The following is a 7817-nucleotide window of genomic DNA, read 5'->3' on the forward strand; positions in this document are numbered from 1 at the left end:
AGACAGAGCAGGCATAGTGGATGGGACACACAGTAGCTGTTGGTGGTCTAGATGTAAGGTCTTGGGGTCACACAAGGGATAGATGAGAAAGAAATTTCTAAAGAAGGGCCAACAGGCCTTGAGAGTCATTGGTTACAAAGATGTCTTTGCGGAGAGTGGGTGAGGTTTGGAAGGGAGAGGGAAGGTGGCAAGGTAGAAGTCCCAGATGATTCACAGTGTTTATATCTCCTTGGATTGAAGAATGACATGTACAGAGACATGAAAGTCAGGGAGTAGATGATGGTGAGTTTGGTTTCAGAGTTTGTGAGTTTGTGATTATTAGAACATCTGTGTGCAAATGACCCACAGCCGGAGTGGGAATGAAGCAAAGTGATGTAAACAGGAGTAGTGATAACAGTTGTTAGTGTTTTGGAATAACCTCTAGGCATTAATGGTTATGTAAAGGGCTCGCTTCTCCCCTCCCCACAACCTTCTATATGAAAGTGAAACCTTATAGATTCATGAACACTTATATCCAACAGCTATGCAACATGTTCCTGCAAGCTTGGAAAAGTCCTGCTCTGTCCTTCGGCCCTCTGACGAGTGCCCTGCCTGAAAGGTTCTTCATGTGATAGGTGCAATGATATTCTGATGCCAGGAGAAAACAATCTATTGGTCATATGAGGCAACAGAGTCACCTATTAGGTGTGTGTGGTGGGGGGATGGGCATAGGGTGAGCACAGTGGTAAGCTGAGGGTCAGCCAGAGAGCTAACTGTACCTCTTTCTGTAAGGGCAGAGCCCATAAAATCTCTCTAGCTAGACTTGTATCACGTTTGCCACTCTTTTCACTGATTAAACATGTTTTTTAACAGCCCTTGTACCGAATAACACTCCCTGTAATGCAGATTTAAATAACAATGTTAAAAGTGCTGGTCACACATGTACACACAGTGGTATGGATTCCTGATTAGGGCTCTTCACCTGCTAGTGAACCAGTGTCCAGGGTGTAGACTAAGCTTAACTCACATGCACATACACATCCTACACAGAAATATTTTACAGAAAATGGCGGCATAGCAGGCATTCCCAAAGAGATGAAAACTGAAACCACAGAGCTGCTCCCGCAGAGGGAGTCGCTATCAGAGGAAGGACACACTTCAAGACAGTAAAGGGGGTCCGGTAGCAGTAACTACATCAGAGAAAAGGGTCATTGGATTTTACGTTGGTAACTGGTGACCTTTTGAGACTGGTTTGTGCAAGTAGGTTGGGGCTGAGGCCAGATCACAGGGCTGAGAGTGAGGCTGAGTGTCCAAGAAATGGGAGCAGCAGGTGTGAACCAGATCCTTGAGAAGTTCCCTCCCCGAGGTGGATCGTTCTTCTGGGGCAGCTGAATGAAGCATCAGGGTTGGAAGTAGAAAGCCATGCTGGTACCCTGGAGTTCCTTTTTTTTTTTTTTTTTTTTAAGTTTATTTATTTATTTATTTTGAGAGAGAGAGAGAGACAGTATGAGCTAGGGAGGGGCAGAGACGGAGGGAGACAGAATCCCAAGCAGTCTCCCTGCTGTCAGCACAGAGCCCAATGTGGGGATCGAGCCCACAGCCCTGGGATCATGACCTGAGCTGAAATCAAGAGTCAGACACTCAACCGACTGAGTCACCCAGGCACTCCTGGAGCTCCATTTGAATGCTACTCTAAGGGGTATCAGCAGCCAGGCTACCTTCTGATGAGAGCCTTTCAGACTTGGTAACTCATCTTCTTTGGGCAGGCCCACGTGGCCTACCTTTTACCAAATGCCGGGCAGTTCTGTGGAAAAGCTTCAGAGTATATGATTTCCGTTCTGCCGTGGTAATGATTAAGTCTCATCTGTATGTAGTGGTTTCCCTCTCTTCCTTGCTGGGGCAAAGGTATAGTGAGCCTCCGGGTGTCTGGGCTCAACGGCCGGCTCAACAGAGGCTCTGTTTCCAAGGACACAGAGGTGAGTTAGGCATGAAAGGGAACGGCCACGGCGAGGTAATCCCTACCAGAGGCGTGGGACAAGTGTTGTGGGAACGTTGCCTGGGAAGGCTTCCTAGAGAAGGCTTCTCGAAGGGTGGGTAGGAGTTTACAACCCAGCTAAGTAATAAAGCCAGCTAGAATTGATAAAACAAGAGTTTTTTCTTTCTTTTTTTCTCAGGGGAAAGAGAGTTGGGAATCTAAGGGGGGGGGGGGCGCGGTCAGAAGAAGCAGAGCTTATGTTCCACCTCTCATGCTCCATACTGTGAGACATGCCATGTGCATCTTTGTCCAACAGCTGAAAGAGAAAATAAAGGCATGCTTGTATGCCAGTGGCCACAGTAGAAAGAATTATTTTATGCATATGGGCATGAGCTCCAAACAGAAAATAAGTGATTCAAATCACATTAATAGTCATGTGGTCACAATGAGATTGGGCCAGGAGCCACATGCAGAGATGTGACTTGCCCAAAAAGCTGACACTTGAAATAAAATGCAGACCCACAGTGGAAAGTCAGGCCAACCCACTGTGCGAATCCAGGCAGTAACAAGATATCATACCCAGGCAGGCTTGTCTTCCTCGAGGTCTGGGTCTGGCCAAACCCTCAAAAGTAGGAAAGTCGTTTCTGCAATGGCTGGATCAAGGTGCAGTGTGGATGTCTTCTCTAATCTTTTCTGATGACAGGCCCCGTGACCTTCGGTGGCACACAAACTTTTTAAGGGGAAAAAAAAGTATAAAGTACAGAAGTCTAAACAGCCCAGTTCCCAGGATTAGCAGACCATGTCCAGCTTTCACCCTGAATTCTTCATCTTGCTCAGTTTCCCATTAACACGAGACAAGGTATTAAAAAAAGGTCGGGGTTTTGAACCAGAGACAGTGTGTTCGGTTTTCCTTATAGGTCGATCTCCGAAGCATAATTAAAAGCCTCACTTCACAAATTAATTTGCAGCTCACGAGGCCAAAAAGAAATCTAAAAGTAATTTTCCGAAGAATGTTTTGTGGCCTGGACAGGGGCACTCATGGTATTAACGTGAAGCTACCTGTACCCAATCCCCTTTCAATAGCCTGTCAGGGAGTAAAGCCTCCCTTATAAGATCTGACAAGCGTATGTTCTAGAGGAAGCGGAGGGGAAGCTCTCTGTTCATATGACTAATTAGACGGACTTCATGCTGGGTTGCTCTTTTTTGATGCAGGTCCTGGTCCTAATTGACAGTTTGCTCCTCAGGAAAGTAAGGTTGAGTTCAAATGCTTACATGCCCTGTTTTCTTTTAGCATTCCTGACCTGAAACTGATGCGGGGTGACAGGGAACAGACGGGAAAGAGACTCCTTGTTTCACTTAGAGTAAACCTTTTCAAGTTCCCCACTAGGAAGACTGGACCACTAGGAGCTCCTTCCAAAAGCTGCATTTACCAATTAACATGGCTCACTCCAGCTGGAAATTTTGTCCAGGATAGTGCCAGGATAGTGCCAGACTCTGTGATGGGAAACTAAGCCCAGGTGAAGGGACCACAGATAGTTATTAGCCAAGTCTGCTTGGATTGTTCTCCAAAGGCCAAGACAGTGATTGGCCCATATATGGCAATGTGGGGATAATGCTGGTAAATGGGGTGTGAGAGATTGATTGCAAGAATGGTTGCAATTCTTTACCCCTCCCTATAGCTGTGCCCTTTAGACTGTTCCTTCTACAGAGGTGGAGTCTGTTTTTCCATCTTAAATCTGGTCTGGCTTTTTGACTTGTGTTGACCAATTGAATGCAGCAGAAGGAAGCTGATGTTAGTTCCAACACCAGATCTTAAGAGGCCTGAGCACTTACACCGTATCTCTTGAGAGACCGCCACGTGCACAAGAGCGAGGGTGAGAGATGACGTGAAACAAGGCTAAAGCATCCCAACTGAAGCCATCTTAGATTGTTTCGGGCCCAGCTGACTCACTCCCTGACTGTGATGTATGAGCAAGCCCAGCGAGGTCAACCTAGCAAGACTCAGGCCAGCAATACCACCCAACCAACCTGTGGTCTTCTGAGCAAAAAAGAAATGCTCATTGTTTTAAGTGATTAAACTTTGGGATGTGTGTTAGTTCATATCCTCTGAGGAGCAGATGCCAAGACGGAAATAGATGTACAGGAGATTTGTTAGGTGAAATGCTATTGAAGGCTAAAGAGGAAAGAGACAGAGAAGGCAGGGAGATCCTTCAGAGTGAGACTCAGGACTGACCTCTGTATAACAAAGAAGGAAGGAAAGAGTGAGTGGGTAGCGCCCCAAGCTGCAACAGAGGGCTCAGGAAGTTCTGGCTAGCCTGATGAGGAGTCCTTGAGTCCACTCTGGAAGGAGTGGATCTGCATTAGTGCCCCCACTGTGCTCTTCATTGGAAATGTGGCCTCACTGACTTGGGGGTGGATCCAGAAGGGCAACAACTGGGGCCATTAATCGGTTCTACTCCCCACAGCAGGAGGTCTGAGCAGCATTGGTCAGTTTGTTATGCAGCATTACTGGGACAATTACTAACTCATACACGGGGGAAATAAATTTCTATGCCTCTGCAGATTTTTGTTGTGGCCTAACTTTGATCTAAAAAATGTCTCTTTGACTATAACTAGAGCAGAATCTTTTCCTTGAGGAACATCAAAGTTTTAAAATGTTCTTGGCCAACTGTACCACCTAGACCTAGAATGCCCAGAGAAAAATGCAACAGACCCATCATTCCATCCCCAGAAGCCATTTTTTTTGTTCATTAATTTGCCCAAGATGGTGTCACATGATGTCTTCCATGCCATGCCAGGAGGAAACAGAGTCCTTGGCTAAAGGCTTTAATTACTTAGATTTGAAACTGGCTTCAACCTGTGAGACAAAATTTGTGGAATATTGTTGTTGATGACAAATTCTTTATGTATCTGTGTGGCCTAGATTAGCATGCCTCATTATTATTGTTTTTATAAAGCAATTTAATCACTAAGCATTTGCAATTACTGTCATTAATTACTTTTTTATAGATATCTGGGAAGAAGATACAACCTCAGATTCAATTAACATTTACGGAGCTCTTTTCATATGCTAGGCACTTTGCCAGGGACATATTTTATTGAATTCTCACCAAAACCATGGGAGGTGCTTATTATCTCAATTTGTCTCAGCAATTGTACTTCTGGTAAGTCGTAGAGCACAGGCTTAGAGTTGGGTCCTCTGACCTCGTAATTCATGTACTCAACAATATTCACTAAGCATCTAGAGTGTTCTAGGAGCTATACTATTTGATAGTAATACAAACACAATTCCTGTTTCAAATTGTCCACAGATGAGAGGGGAGACACATACCAAATTTGTCTACCATGCCCAATGAGATGCAGCTATGACTGAGAACCACAGGGCACTGCATAGAGAATGGCATCTGTTATGGCTGTTATGGCTTGTGTCCTCCCCAGGTTCATATGTTGAGGTCCTAACTCAGTACTCAGATGTGACAGTATCTGCAGGTAGAGCCTTTAAAGAGGTAGTTAAGGTACAAGAAGGTCAAATAGTTTGGTCCTTATCCAATATGACTGGTGTTCTTATAAGAAGAGCAGAGTGGCCACAGGCATGTGCACACAGAGAGGTAAAACCATGTAAGGGCACAGTGAGATGATGGCCATGGGCAAGCCAAGGAGAGAGGTCTCAGAAGAGACCAAACCTGCTGATGCCTTGATCTTAGACGTCTAGCCTCAGAACCTCATCTCTGATGTTGAAGCCACCCTCCTGGGGTATTTTGTTATATTAGCCCTAGCAAACTAATGTAGCATCTAACCATACTGGTCAGGGGGTGGAGAGAAAGCAGTTACAGGAGCATCTCAAACAGAGAGGCAGGAATTAGGAGAGGGAGGAAACATGGCTTTTAGTTCCTGCCTGGCTAGGGAGTCCCTGCATCTCCTTCAACAAGTCACTTCCTCTTCTGGGCATCAGATTTCTCACCTGTGAAATGAGGGGATAAGCCTGGAAGACTGTTTGTCAAAATCTGTTTTATGGACCCTTGATTCCCCTGAGACACTTCTCAGGAAAAGGGCAAGGAGGGTCTCCATGGTCAGGTACTTTGGGAAACACTATGTGCTATACGCCTTCCTGTATATTCATAACACAGAGCTGCACTTGGAAATTCTGAGGAGTCTTGCAGGAAAAATAAGTCCTGTTTTATATAGAATTCACCCACCTTATTTAGCTACAAAACTCCATTTCCACATCATACTCATTACTGCCAGTAGTCCAAAGGATCCACTTTGGGCAACTCAGGCCCAACTACCTCATCTCTTTCCTTTCCAACTCCAATACCTAGTGACTTAAAAAAAGAAACAAGCAAACAAACATTAAAATCCCAAGTATAAAATCTTCAGAGATGAGTGGTTAGATGTATGACTTAAACAAACCACCGATCCAGGGAGGCAGTGCTAACTCCAGGGAGAAATGGAAAGGAGATGGTATTAACTGGGTTGATGTTCTCCTGCTTGATATTCTTCTCTTCATTTCTAATATTTAAACTTAGTTCTTTTATTTTTCTTGTCCCATTTCTTTAGCAAAAATTCACTGTACAATGTTGAATAATAGTGATAATGGGAATCCTTGGCTTGCTTTTGACTATAATGCAAACACTATAGTGTTTAACCCTTAATTTCAGGTTGGCTATTGATCCAAGCAAGTTGTCTTTTACTATGTTAAGGAAATATCTTCTGTTTATTTATAGTTTTCAGAGATTATTTAATAGAAAGTGATATTGACTCTTAAGATCCTTTTTGGCTTCCATGAAGAGAATCATGATCTTTTAGTCTTTGAATTATTAATTTAATAAGTTGTGTTCATTGATAAAATTACTCTTACATTCTTATGGTAGTGGTAGTGGTAACTTGGCCATGATATATATAGTATGATGCATTGATTGATTTGAGAATTTCAGCTGAATATAATTACTGACTTATAGCTGACTGTAATTAGATGCATATATTACAAAAACATTTAAAATAGATTTGTGCTATTGAAAACTTTTCCAAATTATATCAGGATGCTTTAGTTCCCTTACATAATCAAATTGCCCAGCTCTGTTTAAAGGTGATATCAGGCAATTGTTAATCTATTAGAAATTCAGTAATGCATGCATAGAATTTGACAGAAATATGGTCAATCTGCAGGGAGTGTATCCTAAAGAAAATTCAGTCATGTAAATCTCAGTTTATATACATTAGTTATAGGAAAAACAAATATTATAGAAAGAGTTGTTTATTTAAAGGCAAACTGCAAAATAAGATAATGAAAATAGTATTTAAAAAAGATGTATTAGCAATTATTTTTGCAAATTATTCTTTAACAACCCCACTTAATAAAATATTGACATGTAGATTCTTTTTCTGATAGTTATAGTTCTCTCTGTGAAGATACCACATTTGATCTCTAATAACAAATACACTTACCTGTTTCTTGTCATAAGATCCTAGTTGAAAAATGTAGTATTTTATCTAAATCTTTTCTCAAATTGACTTTTAGAATATTTAAACAACAGAGCTGGACTAATTGTTATGATAAAGTAAAGTGGAAAACATCATCAGGACTGATACGCTCTATCTAATCTTGATAAAGTAAAACAAAATAAAGAACATAAGAAACCAAAGGAAATGATATTGGGCTGATTTATTTGGTAGTTAACCAGTTGTTTCAAATTTATTATTGACTTCAATGCTTATTCAAATCTTGACAGCAATAGTCAGATACACATCAAGGACAGATTATTAATTTAGGCCCATGTCAGCAATGTTTCTCAACCAGAGAGAAAATCAGACTTCTGAGAGCTTGAGAAAAACACACACATATTAAAGCCACTAACATCATTAA

This window comes from Lynx canadensis, chromosome A2 (assembly GCF_007474595.2).
Source record: "Lynx canadensis isolate LIC74 chromosome A2, mLynCan4.pri.v2, whole genome shotgun sequence".
Lineage (NCBI taxonomy): Eukaryota > Metazoa > Chordata > Mammalia > Carnivora > Felidae > Lynx > Lynx canadensis.